Here is a 26584-nt window from a genome sequence, read left to right as displayed (position 1 = left end):
TTGTAAGGGAGCGGGTGGCGACCAGGCAGGCAGTCACAGCAAGTGACCGGGACAGTCTCTGGAAGAACGGGCAGGAGATCACGGCAAGTGATTGGGGCAGTCTCTGGGTGAACGGGCAGATGATCACGGCAAGTGACCGGGGCAGTCTCTGGGTAAAGGGTTGGTACGACCTGTGGCGGCTGATGGTAGACTTGAGCTCCCAGGTGAGCAGGCGAGAGTCTCTGGATAAACGGGTGGTCACAGCATGTGACGGCGGAGCCTCCAGGAAGACCAACAGACAGGCGGCAGATGAGCGCTCCCAGGTGAGCGGGCAGAAGTCTCTGGACAGGCGGGTGGTCACAGCACGTGACGGCAGAGCCTCCAGGTAGGCTAGCAGACAGGCAGCAGATGAGCGCTCCCAGGTGAGCGAGCAGGAGTCACTGGACAGGCAGGTGGTCACAGCATGTGACGGCGGAGCCTCCAGGTAGACTAGCAGGCAGGTAGCAGGTGTGTGCTCCCAGGTGAGCGGGCAAGCTGGTCCATAGACAGACTGACGGGAGTAGGAAGGCAGACCGTCGGACCTCAGGCAAGCAGGCAGGTGGCTGGTGTGCGCTCCCAGGTGAGCGGGCAGGCTGGTCCTTAGACAGACTGACAGGAGTAGTAAGGCAGACCGTCGGACCTCAGACTAGCAGGCAGGTAGCAGATAATCAGGCAGGAATCTGGCAGGTAACTGGCAGGTAACTGGCAACGGGACCTGAGGGCTGAAGCAGAGTAGTGAACAGTGTAACAACATTGCTCGGGCACCTCCATTTTGGAGGAGGTGCCTTATATATGGTGAAGTCCTCCGGCCATTGGCCGGGGACTCCTTAGGACGGCGCGCGCGGCCCCTTTAAGAGGGAGGGAGAGCGCGCGCGCCCTAAGCACAGTGGCCGGGAAGGAGCGCGCGCTGCCAGCAGAGCGGGAGGAGGACGCCGGGCACGGAGCAGGAAGGTGAGGGGAACAGCGTCCCTGCCTAGCAGAGGGCAGGGACGCCGGCGCTACAGTTACAAGTCCATCTCCAGAGATCTTGACGGTTCTTTGTCTATGGTGTGCAACATAATCAAGAAGTTTACAACCCATAGCACTGTAGCTAATCTCCCTTGATGTGGACAGCAGAGAAAAATTGATGAAAGGTGCATTATGCTACATAGACTCTGCCTATTGGGTGTATTATACTATATACTCTGCCTATGGGGGTGCATTATACTATATGGAGGCCTATAGGGGTGCATTGTCCTATATAAAGCCTGCCTATGGGGGTGCATTATACTATATAGAATCTGCCTATGGGGTGAATTATACTATGTAGAGTCTGCTTATGGGGGTGCATTATACTATATTATACTCTATGGAGGTCTATAGGGGTACATTATATTATATGGAGGCCTATGGGGGTGCATTATACTATATAGAGTCTACCTATGGGGGTGTATTATACTACATAGAGTCTGCCTATGGGGGTGCATTATACTATATAGCATCTGCCTATGGGAGTGCATTATACTATATAGCGCCTGCCTATGGGGGTGCATTATACTATATAGACTCTGCCTATGTGGGTGCATTATACTATAGACTCTGCTTATGGGGGTGTATTATACTATAGACCAGAGATCTCAAACACGCAGCTTGCGGGCCGCATGTGGTCCCTGAGTCTGCTTTATGCGGCCCGCAGGCACCACAGAGTCAGACCCCTTGACAATCCCGACCTGGTCCCGGAGGAGCCGCCAACAGCAGCACTGCATTGCTGCACGCTGCGCGCAGAGACAGTCTCCCAGCACAGCATTACCAATGCCAGCCGCTGGCCAATCAGAGGCCAGCAGCTGACATTTGCGCGCCGTCACTGCCATGCGCAGATGTCAGCTGCTGGCCTCTGATTGGCCAGCGGCTGGCATTGGTAATACTGTGCTGGGAGACTGTCTCTGTGCGCAGTGCGCGGCAATGCAGCGTTGCTGTCGGCGGCTCCTCCGGGACCAGTAAGGGGTCTGACTCTGTGGTGCCTGTTGGCCGCATGTGCAGAAAGGACGCCGAGGGAATGGAGGACAGGTGACAAGAATCTTTTTTTTTCTCTTTTATGTGTGTGAAGAACAGCACAATAGGGGACATAGCCACAACATGGGGACTCGAAAGGGGGACATAGCCACAACATGTGAACATAGCCACAGCAAGGGGACATCGATGGGGACATAGCCTCAAATGGGGACCTGGATGGCGGACATAGCCACAACATGGGGACCTGGATGGGGGACATAGCCACAACATGGGGACCTGGATGGGGGACATAGCCACAACATGGGGACATAGCCACAGCATGGGGACATTGATGGGGACATAGCCACAGAATGGTTACATCGATGGGGACACAGCCACAACATGGGGACATTGATGGGACCATAGCCACAGCATGGGGAGATTGATGGGGACACAGCCACAGCATGGGGACATTGAGGGGAACATAGCCTCAGCATGGGGACATAGCCACAACATGGGGACATTGATGGGGACATAGCCACAACATGGGGACATTGATGGGAACATAGCCACAGCATGGGGGCATTGATGGGGACATAGACGCAACATGGGGACCTGAATGGGGGCATAGCCACAATATGAGGACCTGGATGGGGACATAGCCACAATATGGGGACCTGGATGGGGACATAGCCACAATATGGGGACCTGGATGGGGACATAGCCACAATATGGGGACCTGGATGGTTACATAGCCACAATATGGAAACCTGGATGGGGGACATAGCCACAATATGGAAACCTGGATCTGGGACATAGCCACAATATGTAAACCTGGATGGGGGACATTACTACAAGATGGGAACATTACTCCATGATGGGGACCAGGATGGGGCATTACTTCAAGATGGGGACCAGTATGGGCACATTACTACAAGATGGGGACCGGGATGGGCACATTACTACAAGATGAGGACCAGGATGGGGAACATTACTACAAGATGAGGACCAGGATGGGGAACATTACTAAAAGATGGGGATAAGGATGGGGCACATTACTACAAGATTGGGACCAGGATGGGGCACATTACTACAAGATGGGGACTAGGATGGGGCACATTACTACAAGATGGGGACTAGGATGGGGCACATTACTACAAGATGGGGACCAGGATGAGGCACATTACTACAAGATGGGGACTAGGATGGGGCACATTACTACAAGATGGGGACTAGGATGGGGCACATTACTACAAGATGGGGACTATGATGGGGCACATTACTACAAGATGAGGACCAGGATGGCGCACATTACTACAAGATGAGGACCAGGATGGGGAGCATTACTTCAAGATGAGGACCAGGATGGAACATTACTACAAGATGAGGACCAGGATGGGGCACATTACTGCAAAATGAGGACCAGGATGGAGAACATTACTGCAAGATGTTTGCCAGAATTATTATATGGTGCTAATTGTAAGATAATGTTAATGTATGTAGCCAATTGGGGGAAACAAAATTGTAAAGTTAAAATAAATAAATAAATAAATAAAGCATGAAAAATATTTTGGCACTAAAAATGCTGTTTTATATATAAACTAAAGTAAACACAAAAAAGTGCATGCATATTATCATAACATCCATTACGACCCAAGCTCTAAAAAAAATAAAATAAACATGGCAAAAATGTTCAAAAGGTGTATACAAAAAAAAATGGTATCACTAAAAATGGCACTTTCACCTGCAAAGAATTCGGACCCCCAAATTCAAATTTTTTTCCATGTGTGGCCCATATACCCAGCCGAGTTTGAGACCCCTGCTATAGACTGTGCCTATGGGGGTGTATTATACTATAAACTCTAACTATGTGGGTGTATTATACTATATAGACTCTGCCTATGGGGCTGCATTATACTGTAGACTCTGCCTATGGGGGTGCATTATACTATATACAGTCTGCCTATGGGGGTGTATTATACTATATAGAGTCTGTCTATGGGGGTGTATTATACTATATAGCATCTGCCTATGCGGGTGCATTATAGTAGATGGAGGCCTATGGGGTGCACTATATTATATGGAGGCCTATGGGAGTGCATTACACAATATAGACTCTGCCTATGGGGATGAATTATACTATAGACTCTGCCCATGGGGGTGCATTATACTATATAGAGTCTGCCTATGGGGGTGCATTATACTATAAATAGTCTGCCTATGGGGGTGCATTATACTATATAGAGTCTGCCTATGGGGGTGCATTATACTACAGACTCTGCCTATGGGTGTGCATTATACTATATACTTTGCCTACGGGGTGCATTATATTATATAGAGTCTGCCTATGGGGGTGTATTATACTATAGACTCTGCCTATGGGGAGTATTATATTATATAGAGTCTGCCTATGGGGGTGCATTATACTATATAGAGTCTGCCTATGTGGGTGCATTATACTATAGACTCTGCTTATGGGGGTGCATTATACTATATAGAGTCTACCTATGGGGGTGTATTATACTGCATAGAGTCTGTCTATGGGGGTGCATTATACTATATAGTGTCTGCCTATGGAGTGCATTACACTATATAGAGTCTGCCTATGGGGGTGCATTATACTACTGTATATAGACTCTACCTATGTGGGTGCATTATACTATAGACTCTGCTTATGGGGGTGTATTATACTATATAGAGTCTGCCTATGAAGGTGCATTATACTATAGACTCTGCCTATGGGCGTGCATTATACTATACACTTTGCCTACGGGGTGCATTATAGTATATAGAGTCTGCCTATGGGGTGTATTATACTATAGACTCTGCCTATGGGGGTGTATTATATTATATAGAGTCTGCCTATGGGGGTGCATTATATTATATTATACTATATGGAAGTCTATAGGGGTTCATTATACTATATGGAGGTCTATAGGGGTGCATTATCCTATATAAAGTCTGCCTATGGGGGTGCATTATGTTATACGGAATCTGCCTATGGGAGTGAATTATACTATATAAAGTCTGCCCATGGGGGTGAATTATACTATATAAAGTCTGCCTATGGGGGTGCATTATACTATATTATACTATATGGAGGTCTATAGGGGTGCATTATACTATATGTAGGAGCATTATACTATATAGAATCTGCCTATGGGAGTGCATTATACTATAGACTTTGCCTATGGGGGTGCATTATACTATATAGAGTCTACCTATGGGGGTGTATTATACTACATAGAGTCTGCCTTTGGGGGTGCATTATACTATATAGCGTCTGCCTATGGAGTGCATTACACTATATAGAGTCTGCCTATGGGGGTGCATTATACTATATAGACTCTGCCTATGTGGGTGCATTATACTATAGACTCTGCCTATGGGGGTGTATTATACTATATAGAGTCTGCTTTGGAGGTGCATTATACTATAGACTCTGCCTATGGCCGTGCATTTTACTATACAGAGTCTGCCTATGGGGGTGCATTATACTATATAGACTCTGCCTATGTGGGTGCATTATACTATAGACTCTGCCTATGGGGGTGTATTATACTATATAGAGTCTGCCTTGGAGGTGCATTATACTATAGACTCTGCCTATGGGGGTGTATTATTCTATATAGAGTCTGCTTTGGAGGTGCCTTATACTATAGACTCTGCCTATGGGGGTGCATTTTACTATACAGAGTCTGCCTATATGGGTGCATTATACTATAGAGGCCTATGGGGGTGCATTATACTATATAGAGTCTGCCTATGGGGGTGCAATATACTACAGGGTGGGCCATTTATATGGATACACCTAAATTAAATTGGAATGGTTGGTGATATCAACTTCCTGTTTGCGGCACATTAGTATATGGGAGGGGGAAAACTTTATATAGAGTCTGCCTATGGAGGTGCATCATACTACAGACTCTGCCTATGGGGGTGTATTATACTATAGACTGTGCTTATGGGGGTGTATTATACTATAGACTGTGCCTATGGGCATGTATTATACTATATAGACTCTGCCTTTGGGGCTGCACTATACTATACAGAGTCTGCCTTGGAGGTGCATTATACTATAGACTCTGCCTATGTGGGTGCATTTTACTATACAGAGTCTGCCTATATGGGTGCATTATACTATAGGGGCCTATGGGGGTGCATTATACTATATAGAGTCTGCCTATGGGGGTGCAATATACTACAGGGTGGGCCATTTATATGGATACACTTAAATTAAATGGGAATGGTTGGTGATATCAACTTCCTGTTTGTGGCACATTAGTATATGGGAGGGGGAAAACTTTTCCAGATGGGTGGTGACCATGGCGGCCATTTTGAAGTTGGCCATTTTGGATCCAACTTTATTTTTTTCAATGGGAAGATGGTCATGTGACACATCAAACTTATTGAGAATTTCATAAGAAAAACAATGGTGTGCTTGGTTGTAACATAGCTTTATTCTTTCATGAGTTATTTACACGTTTCTCTTTGTTTACAGCCATTGACATGTCGCAGAGGTTAACACGTGAGGAGCGGATACAAATTGTGTTGATGTTTGGTGAACGCAGTACCCAGGTCATTGCAGCAGATTTCAATGCAAGACTCCCTACGAGACCACCCATCTCCCATGCTACAGTTAGCAAACTGCCAAATTTCGTGAAACCGGTTCAGTGTTGGATTGGCCAAAATGTGGACACAAGAAAACTGTTACTAATGAAGAAATATCAATGGCTGTGCTAGCTTCATTCAGCAAGAGCCCACAGCGTAGCACTCACCGCATGTCACTGGAGAGTGGCATCAGTCGAACATCCCTTCTGCGGATATTAGCTACTCACAAATGGCATCCTTACAAAATACAGCTGCTGCAGCATCTCAACGAGGATGACCTGGATTGGCGCACTAAAATTGCAGACTGGGCAAAACAAAAATTGGAACAGGACCCTCAGTTTACACAGAACATTATGTTCAGTGATGAGGCAAACTTTTTTGTGAATGGTGAAGTTAACAAACAAAACCACCGCTATTGGTCTGAAGTTATGTTAAAACCAAGCACACCAATGTTTTTCTTATGAAATTCTCAATAAGTTTGATGTGTCACATGACCCTCTTCCCACTGAAAAAAATAAAGTTGGATCCAAAATGGCCGACTTCAAAATGGTCGCCATAGTCACCACCCATCTGGAAAAGTATTCCCCCTCCCATATACTAATGTGCCACAAACAGGAAGTTGTTATCATCAACCATTCCATTTTATTTAGGTGTATCCATATAAATGGCCCACCCTGTATATAACGAGGCTATGTGGGGACTCATACTGTGTATAGGAGGCTATGTGAGGGTTCATATTGTATATAGAGAGGCTATGTGAGGGTTCATATTGTATATAGAGAGGCTATGTGGGGCTCATACTGTATATAGGGGGCTATGCTGGGGCTCATATTGTATATAGGAAGCAATGGGGACTCATACTGTATATAAGGGGCTGTGTGTGAGCTCTTACGGTATAGAGGTGTGCAGTATCCCTCTTTTCCTTCTTCTCCAATATGGCTACAGGTAATATTTATCCATTGTGATGTTTATTCGTTATGGTGTTGTTCTACTACATGTTAATTCATATGGCAATACTGGGGTGAAGGATTTATTTATCCATTTTGAACGCTATAAGAGCGATTACTGTATTATCATAACATACAATACAGACCAAACATTTGGACACACCTTCTCATTTAAAGATTTTTCTGTATTTTCATGACTATGAAAATTGTACATTCACACTGAAGGCATCAAAACTGTGAATTAAAACATGTGGAATTATATACTTAACAAAATAGTGTGAAACAACTGAAAATATGTCTTATATTCTAGGTTCTTCAAAGTAGCCACCTTTTGCTTTGATGACTGCTTTGCACACTCTTGCCATTCTCTTGATGAGGTTTAAGAGGTAGTCACCGGAAATGGTTTTCACTTCACAGGTGTGCCCTGTCAGGTTTAATAAGTGGGATTTCCTGCCTTATAAATGGGGTTGGGACCATCAGTTGTGTTGTGCAGAAGTCTGGTGGATACACAACTGATAGTCTTACTGAATAGACTGTTAGAATTTGTATTATGGAAAGAAAAAAGCAGCTAAGTAAAGAAAAACGAGTGGCCATCATTACTTTCAAAAATGAAGGTCAGTCAGTGCGAAAAATTGGGAAAACTTTGAAAGTGTCCCCAAGTGCAGTTGCAAAAACCATCAAGCGCTACAAAGAAACTGGCTCACATGAGGACCGCCCTAGGAAAGGAAGACCAAGAGTCACCTCTGCTTCTGAGGATAAGTTTATCCGAGTCACCAGCCTCAGAAATCGCAGGTTAACAGCATCTCAGATTAGAGACCAGGTCAATGCCACACAGAGTTCTAGCAGCAGACACATCTCTGCAGCAGGCCTTCATGGTAAAATAGCTGCTAGGAAACCACTGCTAAGAACAGGCAACAAGCAGAAGAGACTTGTTTGGGCTAAAGAACACAAGGAATGGACATTAGACCAGTGGAAATCTGTGCTTTGGTCTGATGAGTCCAAATTTGAGATCTTTGGTTCCAACCACCGTGTCTTTGTGCGACACAGAAAAGGTGAACGGATGGACTCTACATGCCTTGTTCCCACCGTGAAGCATGGAGGAGGAGATGTGATGGTGTGGGGGTGCTTTGCTGGTGACACTGTTGGGGATTTATTTAAAATTGAAGGCATACTGAACCAGCATGGCTACCACAGCATCTTGCAATGGCATGCTATTCCATCCGGTTTGCGTTTAGTTGGACCATCATTTATTTTTCAACAGGACAATGACCCCAAACACACCTCCAGGCTGTGTAAGGGCTATTTGACCAAGAAGGAGAGTGATGGGGTGCTACGCCAGATGACCTGGCCTCCACAGTCACCAGACCTGAACCCAATTGAGATGGTTTGGGGTGAGCTGGACCGCAGAGTGAAGGCAAAAGGGCCAACAAGTGCTAAGCATCTCTGGGAACTCCTTCAAGATTGTTGGAAGACCATTTCCGGTGACTACCTCTTGAAGCTCATCAAGAGAATGCCAAGAGTGTGCAAAGCAGTCATCAAACAAAAGGTGGCTACTTTGAAGAACCTAGAATATAAGACAGGATTCAGAATGAAATACCCGATAGGACTAGCGCTCCCAGACTTGCAAGGATTGGAAAATTAACTCTTTATCTTCAAAAGATTTATTTCACTCTGTTTTCTCGATATAGTATATATTAACCCCTTTACAACCCAAGGTGGTTTACACGTTAATGACCAGGCCAATTTTTACAATTCTGACCACTGTCACTTTATGAGGCAATTACTCTGGAACGCTTCAACGGATCCCCTTGATTCTGAGACTGTTTTTTCGTGACATATTGTACTTCATGAATGTGGTAAAAATTTCTTCGATATCACTTGCGTTTATTTGTGAAAAAAACAGAAATTTGGCGAAAAATGTGAAAATTTAGCAATTTTCAAAATTTTAATTTTTATGCCCTTAAATCAGAGAGATATGTCACACAAAATAATTAATAAATAACATTTCCCACATGTCTACTTTACATCAGCACAATTTTGGAACCAAATTTTTTTTTATTGGGGAGCTATAAGGGTTAAAAGTTGACCAGCGATTTCTCATTTTTCCAACAAAATTTACAAAACCATATTTTTAGGGACCACATCATATTTAAAGTCACTTTGAGGGGTGTTTATGACAGAAAATACCCAAAAGTGACACCATTCTAAAAACTGCACCCCTCAAGGTGTTCAAAACCACATTCAAGAACTTTATTAACCCTTCAGGTGCTTCACAGGAATTTTTGGAATGTGGAAGAAAAAAATTAACATTTAACTTTTTTCACAAAAATGTTACTTTAGACCCAATGTTTTTTATTTTCGCAGGGGTAACAGGAAAAAATGGACCCCAAAATTTGTTGTGCAATTTCCCCTGGGCACGCAGATACCCCATTTGTGGGGAAAAACCACTGTTTTGGCCCACGGCAGGGTTCGGAAGGGAAGGAGCACTACTTGACTTTTTGAATGTAAAATTTGCTTGAATAATTAGCGGACGCCATGTTGCATTTGGGGAGCCCCTGATGTGCCTAAACAGTGGAAACCCCCCACAAGTGACACCATTTTGGAAACTAGACCCCTCAGGGAAATTATCTAGATGTGCGGTGAGCACCTTGAACCCCCAGGTGCTTCACAGAAGTTTATAACATTGAGCCGTAAAAATAAAATTTTCACTATTTTCCCACAAAAATGTTTTTCAGCCCCCACTTTTGCATTTTCATAAGGGTAACAGGAGAAATTGCACCATGCTGTTTGTTGTGCAATTTCTCCTGAGTAAGCAGATACCCCATATGTGGGGGAAAAAACACTGTTTGGGTGCGCGGAAGGGTTCGGAAGGGAAAGAGCGCCATTTGACTTTTTGAATGTAAAATTTGCCTGAATAATTAGCTTACGCCATGTTGCATTTGGGGAGCCCCTGATGTGGCTAAACAGTAGAAACCCCCCACAAGTGACACCATTTTGGAAACTAGACCCCTCAGGGAACTTATCTAGATGTGTGGTGAGCACCTTGAACCCCCATGTGCTTCACAGAAGTTTATAACATTGAGCCGTAAAAATAAAATTTTCAAATTTTTCCCACAAAAATGTTTTTCAGCCCCCACTTTTGCATTTTCATAAGGGTAACAGAAGAAATTGCACCATGCAGTTTGTTGTGCAATTTCTCCTGAGTTAGCAGATACCCCATATGTGGGGGAAAAAACACTGTTTGGGCGCGCGGCGGGGTTAAGAAGGGAAGGAGCGCCATTTGAATTTTTGATTGTAAAATTTGCTTGAATAATTAGCGGATGTGCCCCTGATGTGCCTAAACAGTGGAAACCCCCCACAAGTGACACCATTTTGGAAACTAGACCCCTCAGGGAACTTATCTAGGTGTGTGGTGAGCACCTTGAACCCCCATGTCCTTTACAGAAGTTTATAACATGGAGCCGTGAAAATAAAAAAATCAAACTTTTTCCACAAAAATGTTTTAGCCCCAATTTTTTTATTTTCACAAGGGTAAGAGGAGAAAATAGACCCCAAAAACTTTTGTGCAATTTCTCCTGAGTACGCCAATACTCCATTTGTGGGGAAAATACAGTGTTTGGGCACACGGCAGAGTTCAGAAGGGATGGAGCACTGTGTGACTTTTTGAACGCAAAATCGGCTGGAATCAAGAGCGGACGCCATGTCGCGTTTGGACAGCCCCTGATGTGCCTAAATAGTGGAAACCCCCCACAAGTGACCCCATTTTGGAAACTACACCCCTCAAGGATTTTATCAAGGGGTATAGTTAACATTTTGAACCCAGAGGTACGACACAGAATTTGATAACATTAGGTCATCATATTGAATAAGTTGTCATTAGTCTTGAGCGCAAGTGCTCATTACTTGAGTTTGCATCGGGTACTCAGGTATGCACCATTTATCACGGGTGCTCAAGTGAAATGCTCGAGTCCCCGCCCGCATGTTTCACGGTTATTAGACACCCCAAAAAAACATGCGTGGATCGCTCGTGCATGGCAGGCAATCCCAGCGAGTTTTTTTTGGCCGCGAAGCATATGGGGCGGAGACTTGAGCACCCGTGATACTCAATGCATACCCGAGCACCCGATGCAAACTCAAGTAGCGAGCACTTGCGTTCAACACTAGTTGCCATATCGTCATCTTTTTCATCATTTTTTTTTTTTTTACTTTTGAAAACCCTACCAACCCTAACCCTACCCTAGCCCAACCCTAACCCCAACCCTAACATTAGCACAACCCTAACCCCAAACCCAGCTCTAGCGTTTATTTTTTATGCCGCTCCTAGTGCGGTATAAGTGATTAGACGACCTTATTCTTCGGGTCGGTGCGACTACAGAGATACCAGAATCATATCGGGTTTTCATGATTGACAGCTGTCACACACTAAAAAACACATATTTTGTAAAAATCTAGTTTTTGCATCGCCATATTTTGAGAGCTATAATTTTTCCATATTTTGGCCGGCAGAGTCATGTGATGGCTTGTTTTTTGTGGGATGAGTTGACGTTTTTATTGGTGCCATTTTCAGGCACGTGATATTTATTGATCGCTTTCTATTCCAGCTTTTGGGAGGCAGAATAAACAAAAAACAACAATTCTGGAATTGTTTTTTTTTTTTATTCTACTCCACGTGTGGTAAAATTGATAAGGTAGCTTTATTCTTTGGGTCAGTACGTTTACAGCGGTACCACATTTATATCGTTTTTCTATGTTTTGGCGCTTTTACACAATAAAAGCTATTTTATAGAAAAAATTATTTTTTTGCATCGCTTTATTCTGAGAGCTATAACCTATAACTTTTTGATTTTTCAGATGATGGAGCTGTATGGTGGCTTGTTTTTTGCGGGACAGGATGACGTTTTCAGCGGTACCATTTTTATTTATATTCGTCTTTTTGATCGCGTGTTATTCAATTTTTTGTTTGGCGGTATGATGATAAAGCATTGTTTTTTGCTTCGCTTTTTTTTTTTACCGTGTTCACTGAAGGGGTTAACTAGTGGGACAATTTTATAGGTCAGGTCGTTCTGGACGCGGCGATACCAAATATGTGTACTTTTTTTGTTTGTTTGTTTTTTCATAATATTTATTGATGGGTACATTATATTTTTATTTTTGGTGGATTATTTTTTTTATTTTTTTTTAAATATTTTTACAATTTTTTTAAATTTTTTTTTTCACTTTCTGACAGTTTTTTTATTTGTTTACTTTGTCCCACTATGGGACTTTCACTTTTTTTTATTCTGATCGCCTGCATAGCATAGGGATGGAGCACCATCCCTGTGCTGTGCAGGCTGTCAGCGCTGCACAGTGAGAAGATAGTTTGGTCATGCACTGCGCATGACCAAAAAATCTTCCTGCTGTCTGGTGACCCGGATATTGTCATGACGACATCGGGTCGTCATGGCAACACCCGGGAAGCCGCGGCAGACAGCGCTGGAGGCCGGAAGAGGAGGTGAGTATACCGATCACCTCCCCTTAGCCACAGCAATGCTGCGATCGCGTTTCGATAGCAGAAGATAGCTTCCTCCATCTACCTGAGGAAGCTATCTTCTGCTATCGAAATGCGTTGTGGCGTTAGAGAGCGTACTGAACAACAAAAGGTTTGTGTGTTATAACCTAATCCCCTGTCTAGTTGTTCTAGCGCTTCACTAACACCGCACAATTCCTTCTTTCTTGATAGATATATAGGGGGCTGTGTGTAGTCTCATACAGTATATACAGTGGCATGGAAAAGTTTGGGTACCCCTGGTCAAAATTACAGTTAAGCAAGTTGAAGATGAAATTATTTCTAAAACGCCTAAAGTTAAATATGACACATTTCCTTTGCATTTTAGGCAAAAAAATATATATATACACTGCTCAAAAAAATAAAGGGAACACTCAAATAACACATCCTAGATCTGAGTAAATGAAATATTCTAAAAGAATACTTTTTCTGTACAAAGTTGAATGTGCTGACAACAAAATCACACAAAAATCATCAATGGAAATCAAATTTATTAACCAATGGAGACCTGGATTTGAAGTCACCGCCAAAATTAAAGTGGAAAAACACACTACAGGCTGATCCAACTTTGATGTAATTTCCTTAAAACAAGTCAAAATGAGGCTCAGTATTGTGTGTGGCCTCAACGTGCCTGTATGACCTCCCTACAATGCCTGGGCATGCTCCTCATGAGGTTGCGGATGGTCTCCTGTGGGATCTCCTCCCAGACCTGGACTAAAGCATCCGCCAACTCCTGGACAGTCTGTGGTGCAATGTGATGTTGGTGGATGGAGCGAGAAATGATGTCCCAGATGTGCTCAATCGGATTCAGGTCTGGGGAACGGGCGGGCCAGTCCATAGCTTCAATGCCTTCATCTTGCAGGAACTGCTGACACACTCCAGCCACATGAGGTCTGGCATTGTCCTGCATTAGGAGGAACCCAGGGCCAACCGCACCAGCATATGGTCTCACAAGGGGTCTGAGGATCTCATCTCGGTACCTAATGGCAGTCAGGCTACCTCTGGCGAGCACATGGAGGGCTGTGCGGCCCTCCAAAGAAATGCCACCCCACACTATTATTGACCCACTGCCAAACCGATCATGCTGGAAGATGTTGCAGGCAGCAGATCGCTCTCCATGGCGTCTCCAGACTCTGTCACGTCTGTCACATGTGATCCATGTGAACTTGCTTTCATCTGTGAAGAGCACAGGGCGCCAGTGGCGATTTTGCCAATCCTGGTGTTCTGTGGCAAATGCCAAGCGTCCTGCACGGTGTTGGGCTGAGAGCACAACCCCCACCTGTGGACGTTGGGCCCTCATACCACCCTCATGGAATCGGTTTCTAACCGTTTGTGCAGACACATGCACATTTGTTCCCTGCTGGAGGTCATTTTGCAGGACTCTGGCAGTGCTCCTCCTGTTCCTCCTTGCACAAAGGCGGAGGTAGCGGTCCTGCTGCTGGGTTGTTGCCCTCCTATGGCAAAAAAACAGAGGCTCAAATAATAATATAAAGTAGGTGTTTCAAAAATACAAAAACCACAAAAAACATAAGGTATACAACCTAAGATATAACTTTTAATAGATATTTTAAAAGATAATAACAATACACCCAGGACAAAAATTCAGATAAAAGTATAAGGAAGGAAAGGCAATGGGGCGGCACAAAATAGCATACAGACTTGCCCTATAGACCCTAAGAGAGGAATGCCCTACCTAACAGCAGAGTAATCACCCTAATGTGTCAGCGTGGCTGTCCCTTGCCTATCCCTAGCACGTCCCTATGCAGACATACAGACATAAAAACAGAAAGCAAAAAACAAAACGGTGTCCCAAAATTGGGAGACCTGACAATCATATCAAAAATTAATATGCTGTAAAAGTCAAACCATGCATCAGTTATGGTAAGGTGGGTAAGGAGTGTCAACAGGATAACTTATTGTAAAAATCACCGACAATCAGTGTCAATAATGGGTAAACAGAATAACTTATTACAAAGACCACCAACAATCAGTGTCAATATGCCCCAAGAAATATCAGGGCTACAGTTGTGAGAAAATGGAAGTGAAAGAGACCATATATCCCTATCAATGAATTTCTATATGAGAAACCATAAATCACAGTCTTTTTTAGACAACCAAAGATAAGATTGGAATAACTTTTTGCGTCTCAGTTACCCACATAATGGCCAAAAAGATATATGCAAAGTCAAATGTTCTCATTAAAATAATGTAACAGCAGTCATAAATAAACAGACTGCTAGATAACAGATGAACTATGATGCTCAGTAGTTCATGGTCATAATATACGCTGCACTCCCAGTACTTAGTGCAATGTGCTAAATGAATTCACATTGCAACAATCACATAATAACAAACTGGTAAATCGCAAACTTATCTGATGCTGATTGGTTCATGATCACTATATATACATGAAGTCCCAGTTCCAACGCGTTTCGCCCCCTCCTAGTTCAGGGCTCATCACGGGACAATCACAGGAGTACACCATAGTAGGTCGGGCTAGATGGAAAAATGAATATATCCCATCAATTGAATCACCAAGCTTATCTGACGTTCAGTGTCTACGCATACTGCGATCTCCGGCGCCATACACCTCCTCTTATCTGTAACGGCTGGATATCAGCTTCTGTCTGGAGCCAGACTGCGCGTCACGCATGCGCAGTCTATCGAGGCTTCAGACAGAGGGACGCATCCTCGGTTATGATATAGATAGATATAATATAGTAATTTTTTACTTTTTAAAACTTACAGAAAGAAAAATGGGCCAATGTAATGTTTGGGCACCCTACATGGTTAATAGCTAGTAGTGCCCCCTTTTGAAAGTGTCACAGCTTGCAAACGCTTTTTGTAGCCAGCCAAAAGTCTTTCAATTCTTGTTTGAGGGATTTTCATCCATTCTTCCTCGGAAAATTCTTCCAGTTCTGTGAGATTCCTAGGTCATCTTGCATGCACTGCTATTTTGAGGTCTAACCACAGATTTTCAATGATGTTCAGATCAGCAGATCAGGGGACTGTGAGGGCCATTGTAAGACCTTCAGCTTGTGCCTTTGAAGTAGTCTATTGTTGATTTTGACATGTGTTTAGGATCATTATCCATTTGTAGAAGCTATCCTCTTTTCAACTTCAGCTTTTTTGCAGATGATGTTATATTTGCATCAAGAATTTGTTGAAATTTCATTGAATCCATTCTTCCCTCTACCTGTTAAATGTTCCCCGTGCCATTGGCTGCAACACAATCCCAAAGCATGATTGATCCATCCCCATGCTGAATGGTTGGCGAGATGTTCTTTTCCTAAAATTCTGTGCCAATTTTTCTCCACATATACCTTTTATCATTGTGGCCAAAGAGTTCTATTTTAACTTCATCGGTCCACAGAATTTGTTTCCAAAATGTATCAGGCTTGTTTAGATGTCATTTTGTATACTTCTGATGCTGAATTTTATGGTGAGGATGCAGGAGAGGTTTCTTCTGATGATTCTTCCATGATGGCCATATTTGTGCAGGTGTCTCTGAACAGTAGAACAATGTACCACAACGCCAGAGTCTGTTAAATCTTTCTGAAGGTCTTTTGCAGTCAAGTAAGAGTTCTGAATTGCCTCTCTAGCAATTCTACCAGCAGCTCTCACTGAAAACTTGCATGGTCTTCCAGATCTTATTTTGACCTCAACTGTTCCTGTTAACTGCCATTTCTTAACTACATTTCAAACTGAGGAAAGGGCAACTTGAAAACGCTTTGCTATCTTCTTATAGCCTTCTCCTGCTTTGTGGGCCTCCACCATTTTCATTTTCAGAGTGGTAGGCAGCTTCTTAGAAGAACGCATGGCTGTTGTTTTTTGGTCTCATGCTGCACATAACACATCTGCATCTCTGGCTGCTATGGGCATAAAAGGGGACAAACTTATGGTGTAGTACCCATGCTCCCCTGACCTCAACCCCATTGAGAACCTCTGGAGCATCATCAAAAGGAGTGTCTATGATGGCGGGAGGTAGTTCACATCTAAGCAACAGCTCTGGGAGGGTATTCTGTCCTCATGCAAAACAATTAAAGCAGAAACCATCCAAAACCTGACAAATTCAATGGACGAGAGAGTTCAGAAGCTCCTTTCGAACAAGGGGTCCTATGTGCAAATGTAACATAGCCTAGAATAAAGTTTTGAGTTGAAAACTGTTTGATTTCAGTTTGTAATAACCTGCTAATGCTTATAATTTCAAAAATGACAATTTTTTTGCTCTTTATTAAAATGAAAAGGTTGAAAACTCTGCTGTGCATAATAATTTGGAACATGCATTTTGAGTGCAGTTTGAGTTTTTTATTTTTTAAAAAATATACTGTTATCATAGGCAGTTTGTGCAAAAATCTTTCAATTGTACTCTAATAGTTATTTGACTGGAAAATTACAATGACTGCAATTCATATAGGTAATTTGGGAAAATCTGAGAAAATATTATTTGCATAATAATTTGGAACACAGTGTATGTTCACACGTTGCGATTTTGCTGTGTTTTTAATGAAAATGTATGTAAATTATAAGCTGCATTTTACAGTACCAGCAAAAAGCTACGAGATTTCAGAAATCTTGTGCACACACATTGTTTTTTTTTTTTCCTGACTGCATTGGAAAACTGCTGTGCTTTTTAAAACAGCCGCATGTCACTTCTTTCAGCATTTTTGCAGCATTTTTTCACCCATAGAAAGCAATTAGTAAGTGCAAAAAAGCAAGTATCAGATTTTGCTGCTTTTTTAGTGAAAAAAGCAGGTACAGCATTATGTGAAATACATTTATTTTTGTGATTTTTCCCAAGTTTAAACCATAATGTCTTGGTGTCCTCACATGAACATGGCAGTTAGGATTAGTACAGTTTAATTAAATTAGTGATATGTGAAAGAAATTATTGGCTGACCAAGGTGTGAAATTGAACAAGCGAAGTAGAGTTAGGAAGAGACTGAGCTGAAAGGGAATCTGCTGATATTCACGTCATCATGACAGTTATGGCCAGACCAAACTCTCACTTCCTCTTGATTACTTTATGTCCAAAGGAGAGGACAGTGACGCCAGCGCTTATTGGGCACAGGGTTCACGTGACATAACAAGCTCATGTGAGCTCCAGGAACGCAAGGGCTGACACCGCTGGAACGGCACCAGTGTGAGAAGGGGTTGTCTTAGTAGTGAACAATGCCTTTGTGCATCTTTTTTTCTCAACATGTTGTTTGCGACTCTGACTATTTGCAACCATTGCCGGCCTTACCTATGTGCGACCAGTGCGGTCACACAAGGTGCAGGCAGTCAGAGACCAGATGGGGCACCCGCAGGGAGACAGCAACTCATTTTCATTTGCTATTCCCGCTGTGCCCAGGCTTCAGCACCCTCCTTCTGTGCTCTGCTCTGTGTCCTGTCTGCACAGCCAGGGGCATACATAGAAACCATGGGTCCTCATAGCAAAAGTCCTAATTGGGCCCCCTCCTTCCCTGTCACTGGAGTGGGCGGGGTCACAGGGCACAGGAAGTCACAAAATGGCATACCTCATAACTTTTTAAAAATGGGGAGAGAGAAACATGTATTGCAGCACATACACAGTAATTTTGCTCCTTCTTAAGCCCCTTACTGTTTTCAACCACTACAATCCACCTTTTGAGACCCCATACATTATAATGTCTCTAAGAATGCATCTAACACACAGAATGATACCCCCACCCAACAGTGAATTCCCCCAAACACAAAGTATGATGAACTCCAAAACAGTATGATGTCCCCTCAGTATACAGTGCCTACAAGTAGTATTCAACCCCCTGCAGATTTAGCTGGTTGACACATGCGGAATTAACTTGGCATTGTGACATTTGTACTGTAGATCAGCCTGGAAGTGGGAAATGCACTGCAGCAAATTTTTTTATTTTATTTTTTTTTTTAAAACGTAAAAATTTAATTCAGAGTGTCATTTATTATTCAACCCCTTAAACCACAAGAATTCTGTTTGGTCCCCCTAAAGTATTAAGAAGTAGTTCAGGTACCAAGAATAATGAGCTTCACATGTGTGGATTAAAGATCTCTTTTGCCAGCCTTTTCTGACTATTTAAGACCCTCCCCAAACTTGTGAACAGCACTCAGACATGGTCAACATGGGAAAGACAAAGGAGCATTCCAAGGCCATCAGAGACAAAATCGTGGAGCGTCACAAGGCTGGCAAGGGGTACAAAACCCTTTCCAAGGAGTTGGGCCTACCTGTCTCCACTGTTGGGAGCATCATCCGTAAGTGGAAGGCTTATGGAACTACTGTTAGCCTTCCACAGCCAGGACAGCCTTTGAAAGTGTCCTCCCGTGCCGAGGCCAGGCTTGTCCGAAGAGTCAAGGCTAACCCAAGGACAACAAGGAAGGAGCTCCGGGAAGATCTCATGGCAGTGGGGACATTGGTTTCAGTCAATACCATAAGTAACGTACTCCACCGCAATGGTCTCCGTTCCAGACGAGCCCGTAAGGTAGCTTTACTTTCAAAGCGTCACGTCAAGGCTCGTCTACAGTTTGCTCATGATCACTTGGAGGACTCTGAGACAGACTGGTTCAAGGTTCTATGGTCTGATGAGACCAAGATCGAGATCTTTGCTGCCAACCACGCACGTGACGTTTGGAGACTGGATGGCACTGCATACGACCCCAAGAATACCATCCCTACAGTCAAGCATGGTGGTGGCAGCATCATGCTGTGGGGCTGTTTCTCTGCCAAGGGGCCTGGCCATCTGGTCCGCATCCATGGGAAGATGGATAGCACGGCCTACCTGGAGATTTTGGCCAAGAACCTCCGCTCCTCCATCAAGGATCTTAAGATGGGTCGTAATTTCATCTTCCAACAAGACAACGACCCAAAGCACACAGCCAAGAAAACCAAGGCCTGGTTCAATAGGGAAAAAGTCAAGGTGTTGGAGTGGCCTAGTCAGTCTCCTGACCTTAACCCAATTGAAAACTTGTGGAAGGAGCTCAAGAATAAAGTCCACATGAGACACCCAAAGAACCTAGATAACTTGGAGAAGATCTGCATGGAGGAGTGGGCCAAGATAACTCCACAGACCTGTGCCGGCCTGATCAGGTCTTATAAAAGACGATTATTAGCTGTAATTGCAAACAAGGGTTATTCCACAAAATATTAAACATAGGGGTTGTATAATAACTGACCCACACTTTTATGTTTAAAATTTAATAAAATTCAACTGAGCAACATAACTTTTTGGTTTGTAAGATTTATGCTTCTGTTCATAAAACCTACTCTCGTTTGCAGTTTGAAGGCTCTAACTTATTTGCATCTTATCAAACCAGCTAAATCTGCAGGGGGTTGAATACTACTTGTAGGCACTGTATACCCCCACATAATGAGACACCTTATATAATATAATGGCCCCACCAGTACAATTCCCCCAAACACAGTATGAACGCTCCCACAATGGTCCCCATCACCACTGAGTATGATGGCCCTATAAGTACTGACTGATAAAGAAAATATATATCACTCACCTAGCCACATTCCACTGTTGTGCTGCTCCACTCTGTGTAGCGCGTGGACGTAAGCTCTGCGCAGCAGGCTCCATCTTGTAATGTAATTGTGCCTTCTGTGCTGGGACTCAGACATACAAGCTGACTGGTAGAGAGAGGATCAGACAGATCCCTGTTCCACCATTGTATTCACTGTTGGACTGGGGTATATAGGGCCCACCAGTGATATTAATTCTCAGAGTCCACCTTAGACCTATATGATAACAATGCCCTGGAAGTGTAAAGAAAAGTACACATCACTTTAAGCCTCCACTTCTGATCATACAGATCGTTGTGGGTCAGGAAGTAGATGAGACATATGTGGCTATGTGCTCCCTCCATGATGGGAAGCTACATACATTGTACATATGGTGTTCAGCTTCTCCTGCTGCCCTATACTGATCGTTTGCAGATCTCCAGTGCCATTTCACCGATGATTCTATTTACATGGGCTGCAGATCACACAACCTGGACGCCCAAAGTGTCTTTTGCAGCTTGTCAGTGGTATAAGGCTCAAGATCATGAAGACAGTGATTGGCTGGAGATGTCACATGGGGCATCTGGGCTGAGATGTCTGCAGCCATTGTAAACGGAAGCATCAGGAAATGTGACACTAAAGCTGCCAGGAGTTAGGAAGATGAGTATCTATACGTTTATTAAAGGGGTTGTCCAGGCAAAAGTGCTCATTGCCTGGAGGCCAGATTCTGTAAAAATAACAAAATAAATCCTACTCAGCTACTGCCCCCCTCCTGGACTCAGAGCAGACCGCCCTATGGTCTGCACCAACATTAATTATGACACCGTTCTACCAGACACACGACTGCTACAGCTTGGGATGCATGCAGTTCAAGTTACCTGACCGCTGCAGCCTATCACAAGCGCAGTGCTCCTGTGTCTGGTAGAACGGTGACATTATTGTGACTTATCACAGATCAGTCTGCACTGAATCAAGGAGGGTGACTGCAGGTGAGTATGGCTAATTTTGTTTTTATTTTTACAAAATCCAATGGTATGTGCCCACGATCCGGCTACAGCAGCGCTTTGGACGCAGCATATTTTCACTGTGTCCGAACCAGTAGGTAAATCCACTTGTGAAATTACAATGCTGCGGCTCGTAAAGCTGCACCACTAGTGAGTTTACGCAGCAGCAAATAGAAGCACAGTGGGCATGGGATTTCTATAAATCCATCCACTGTGCTTCTACTGTACAACGCAGCAGTTTGGACGCAGTGTAAGTGAGCTGCGTCCAAACCGCTGCTACTCCAGATTGTGGGCATGTACCCTAACCCTTCATGAGAACCTTTTACCAGATAATCTCTTTAATCGACATGTATTACTGCTGGGGTGCAGAGTTTTCATTATTTTGCATTACACCTTAAAATGGAACCTGACAGATGACTCCCATCATCCATGGGCAGCAGGTATCAGGCACAGGCTGTATGATCTGAGCCAGGTATGTCTGACTCTGGAATGCTGCGGCATTTCCAAGAAGATCCTACTTTGAAAGCTGTAGGGGACTGAGCCGCACAGTGGATGAATCGGACAGACATAACCCCGCAGCTTCTCCCCCACCGGCTACCAGTGACTGACAAGTCGCTAGTATTACTGCAAGAGTGATTGAGAGAACCGTCAGTCACTGGCAGTGGGTGGGAAAAGCCACCGGGTCACGTCAGTCCAACTAGTCCACCATATGGCTCGTTCCATGGTGGCTTTTAAAGTATGGTTTTATCTGAAACTCCGCCACGTTTCAGAGTAAAACATTGCTGGCTGAGATCATCCTGCCGCTGCCTGTGGATGGAGTGGCCGCTGCCTGTGGATGGAGCGGCCGCTACCTGTGGATGGAGCAGCGTATATCATGTCAGGTTCAATTTAGGGCGTGCTGCACCACAGACATCATGAAATGTATTTATTCACTTCTCTGTTTATATGTGGCACTTCAGCCCCACCGCACTGGGTCTTTCTCAAAGTTTTAATGGAGCTGAAATGCCACATATGAATACATGAGAATACATGGATGTACCACAGATAAATACATGGACATCACATACACATATGTACACAAATACATAGAGATGACATATAACACACCTCTATACATATAAATACCGTATATACCCACACATTACACATGAACTTACCTTCCCTGTAGATGATTGCACATGGAGGTATAGTGGGTACGGAAAGTATTCAGACCCCTTTACATTTTTCACTCTTTGTTTCATTGCAGCCATTTGGTAAATTCTAAAAAGTTATTTTTTTTCTCATTAAAGTGCACTCTGCACCCCATCTTGATTGAAAAAAAAACAGAAATGTAGAAATTTTTGCAAATTTATTAAAAAGAAAAACTGAAATATCACATGGTCATAAGTATTCAGACCCTTTGCTCAGTATTGAGTAGAAGCACCCTTTTGAGCTAGTACAGTCATGAGTCTTCTTGGGAATGATGCAACAAGTTTTTCACACCTGGATTTGGGGATCCTCTGCCATTCTTCCTTGCAGATCCTCTCCAGTTCCGTCAGGTTGGATGGTGAATGCTGGTGGACAGCCATTTTCAGGTCTCTCCAGAGATGCTCAATTGGGTTTAGGTCAAGGCTCAAGATGGGCCATTCAAGAATGGTCACAGAGTTGTTCTGAAGCCACTCCTTTGTTATTTTAGCTGTGTGCTTAGGGTCATTGTCTTGTTGCAAGGTGAACCTTCGGCCAAGTCTGAGGTCCAGAGCACTCTGGAAGAAGTTTTCATTCAGGATATCTCTGTACTTGGCCGCATTCATGTTTCCTTCAATTGCAACCAGTCGTCCTGTCCCTGCAGCTGAAAAACACCCTTTCTACATTTCTATTTTTTTCAGTCAAGATGGGGTGCAGAGTGTACTTTCATGAGAAAAAAATGAACTTTTTAGAATTTACCAAATGACTGCAAAGAGTGAAAATTTTAAAGGGTCTGAATACTTTCCGTACCCACTGTACAGTCTTCAGAGAAAAGAACCTGTTGAATGCACCATCTTCTCTGTGGTGTAGCCTCCCCTCCTCTGTGGCATGACTGCAGAGCTGGCTCCTCTCTTGCTATAATTACAGGCAGTGGCGTACTGCCAATGACAGCAGGCCACGCGACGGCTATGGGGCCCGTGAGCCGTTGGGGCCCCATAGTAGTCCAGCTTCTCCCTGCACACGGCACGCAGGGAGCGATCCCTGCAGCTCTGCTGCTGACAGGAGAAGAGTAGCAGAAGTGCTGGAGGGATCCGTCCTCTGCTTTCTCCCTGACCCAGGCGCGCGCAGCTTGATGACGTCATCATGCAGTGCGCTCCTGAGTCGGGCAGAATGCTGACGGCAACCAGGAGGATGCTGCAGGGGAGCGAGCTGAGGTAAGTTGTGTTTTTTTTTTGTTTGTTTGTTTTACTAAAGCGTTGGGAGGGGAGGTGGCGGAGAGCAATTATGGAAGTTGGGGCTGGTGAGAGGAATGATGGGATGTTGGGGCTGGGGAGAGGAATGATGGGATGGTGGGGCTGGGAAGAGCAATAATTGGGCTGATTGGGCTGGGGAGAGCAGTGATCGGATGGTGGGGTTGAGGAGATCAATAACGAGGCTGGGGAGAACAATGATGGGATAGTGGGGCTGGGGAGAGCAATAATGGGGCTGGGGAGAGGAATGATGGGATGGTGGGGCTGGGGAGAGCAATAATTGGGCTGGGGAGAGCAATGATCAGATGGTGGGGTTGAGGAGAGCAATAATGGGGCTGGGGAGAGGAAAGATGGTGCTGATGGGGCTGGAAAGAGCAATAATGGGGCTATAGTTGCTGGGGAGAGCAATGATGGAGCTGGGGAGAGCAATGATGACACTGATGGGGCTGGGGAGAGCAATCATGGGGCTGATGGGGCTTGGGAGAGCAATGATAGGGTTGGGGAGAACAATGATGGGATGGTGGGGCTGGGGAGAGCAATAATGGGGCTAGGGAGAGGAATGATGGGATGGTGGGGCTGGGGAGAGCAATAATGGGGCTGGGGAGAGGAATGATGGGATGGTGGAGCTGGGGAGAGTAATAATGGGGCTGAAGGGCTGTGAAGAGCAATAATGGGGCTGATTGGTGTGGGAAGAGCAATGATGGGATGGTGGGGTTGAGGAGAGCAATAATGGGGCTGGAGAAAGGAATGATGGGATGGTGGGGCTGGGAAGAGCAATGATTGGGCTGGGGAGAGCAATAATGGGGCTGGGGAGAGGAATGATGGGGCTGGGAAAAGCAATAAAGGGGCTGTAGGGGCTAGGGATAGCAATGATGGGGCTGGGGAGAGCAATGATGGAGCTGGGGAGAGCAATGATGCGGTTAATGGGGTTGGGGAGAGCAATAATTGGGCTGATTGGGCTTGGGAGAGCAATGATGGGGCTGGGGAGAGCAATAATGGGGATTGGGGTGCTGGGTAGAGGAATGATGGGGCTGCTGGGGAGAGCAATGATGGGATGGTGGGGCTGGAAGAGCAATGATGGTGTAGGGAGGGCTGGGGAGAGCAATGATGGGGATGGGGGGGCTGGGGAGAGCAATTATAGGGCTGATGGGGCTGGGGAGAGCAGTGATGGGGCTGGAGAGAGCAATGATGGGAATGGTGGGACTGGGGAGAGCAATGATGGGGATGGTGGGGAAGGAGAGAGCAGTGACGGGGGTTGCTGTGAGAGAGCAGTGACGGGGGTTGCTGTGAGAGAGCAGTGACGGGGGTGCTGGTAGAGAGCAATGACGGGGGTGCTGGGAGAGAGCAATGACGGGGGTGTTGGGAGAGAGCAATGATGGGAGTGCTGGGTGAGAGCAATGACGGAGGTGCTGGGAGAGAGCAGTGACGGGGGTGCTGGGAGAGAGCAGTGACGGGGTTGCTGGGACAGAGCAATGATGGGGTTGCTGGGACAGAGCAATTATGGGGTTGCTGGGACAGAGCAATGATGGGGTTGCTGGGACAGAGCAATGATGGGGTTGCTGGGACAGAGCAATGATGGGGTTGCTGGGATAGAGCAATGATGGAGGTGCTGGGAGAGAGCAATGATGGGGGTTTCACTTTACTAGTACTGTAAAGCCTTATATATTTTCCGTGTGAAAGTAACCTTTCAGTTAATTTTAGTCACAGAGACTGAATAATTTATATAATTGGACGGCGGAGATTATAGTTAATGGGGGGCACAGTGCTACTTATCACATTATATTTTGATTACTAAGTGGCTAATAGCATATTAATGGGTGGGTGGTACATATCTGTTTTCAGGGGCGCAGTGTGGGGGAGATACATGTATGTATACAATATATGTGACCTTGTTATTTTCTAGGCTGGAGATCATCATGACAAGACGAGTCGTGGCTGGGAGATGTCGACATGAAGGTCTGACCAGATGGAGAAGAAGCAGCAGAAACCGACTCTGATCAGATGAGACGTCAGCGGTAAGTGCCTGGATGTAAATATTATTCTGTATCTGCACTGTGTGACTTGGAGTGATAATGTTGTCTGTAAAATCCCTTAGGCTGCATTCTCACATTTGTGTGAAATGTCCATGTGCTACCAGATTTTTTTATCGGATGGTCCACGGACTCATACAGTTTTATAAATCCATTCACACATCCATGAAAATCACAGATCTGAGAATGAGATCTGTGAGGGTCAGATAATGTCCTGTTCAGATCCGAATTTGAGGATTAGAATAGGACATGCCCAATGCGTCTGTAAAAGCGGGCAGCACACCGACACTGCACACAGATGCAGGAATGTAGCCGAATTATGTATAGCATACTCCCTTAGTATATAGTGTACTCACTTATTATGTATAGCTTCGTCCTTAGTTATATAGTTTCCTCTTTTATTATGTATAACACCCTCCCTTATTATGTACCATTATCTCTAGCTCTAGGGGGTCACCGTTGGGAAATCATACTGTGTTGGGGTCAGCATACTTTGCCCTGGGAGTTGAGGTGGGGTACAGTAGTATCATTATATTGTGCGTGTGAAGG

At 44.6% G+C, this 26584-nt stretch overlaps 1 long non-coding RNA gene across 1 annotated transcript in view; it reads left to right on the top strand.

Annotated features, from left to right (window-relative positions):
* The window catches only part of LOC141160942 (uncharacterized), a 203437-nt gene extending 177418 nt beyond the window's left edge, over positions 1–26019 (top strand). Inside the window, exon 3 of the long non-coding RNA XR_012250586.1 lies at positions 25909–26019. This is a non-coding gene — a long non-coding RNA (uncharacterized lncRNA). The remainder of the gene's footprint in view (positions 1–25908) is intronic.
* Positions 26020–26584: the final 565 nt, after the last annotated feature.

This window comes from Phyllobates terribilis, unplaced genomic scaffold, assembly GCF_046119375.1.
Source record: "Phyllobates terribilis strain yellow unplaced genomic scaffold, ASM4611937v1 Scaffold_9__5_contigs__length_417890890, whole genome shotgun sequence".
Taxonomy (NCBI): Eukaryota; Metazoa; Chordata; class Amphibia; order Anura; family Dendrobatidae; genus Phyllobates; species Phyllobates terribilis.
This window is presented reverse-complemented; position numbering and strand designations above follow the sequence as displayed.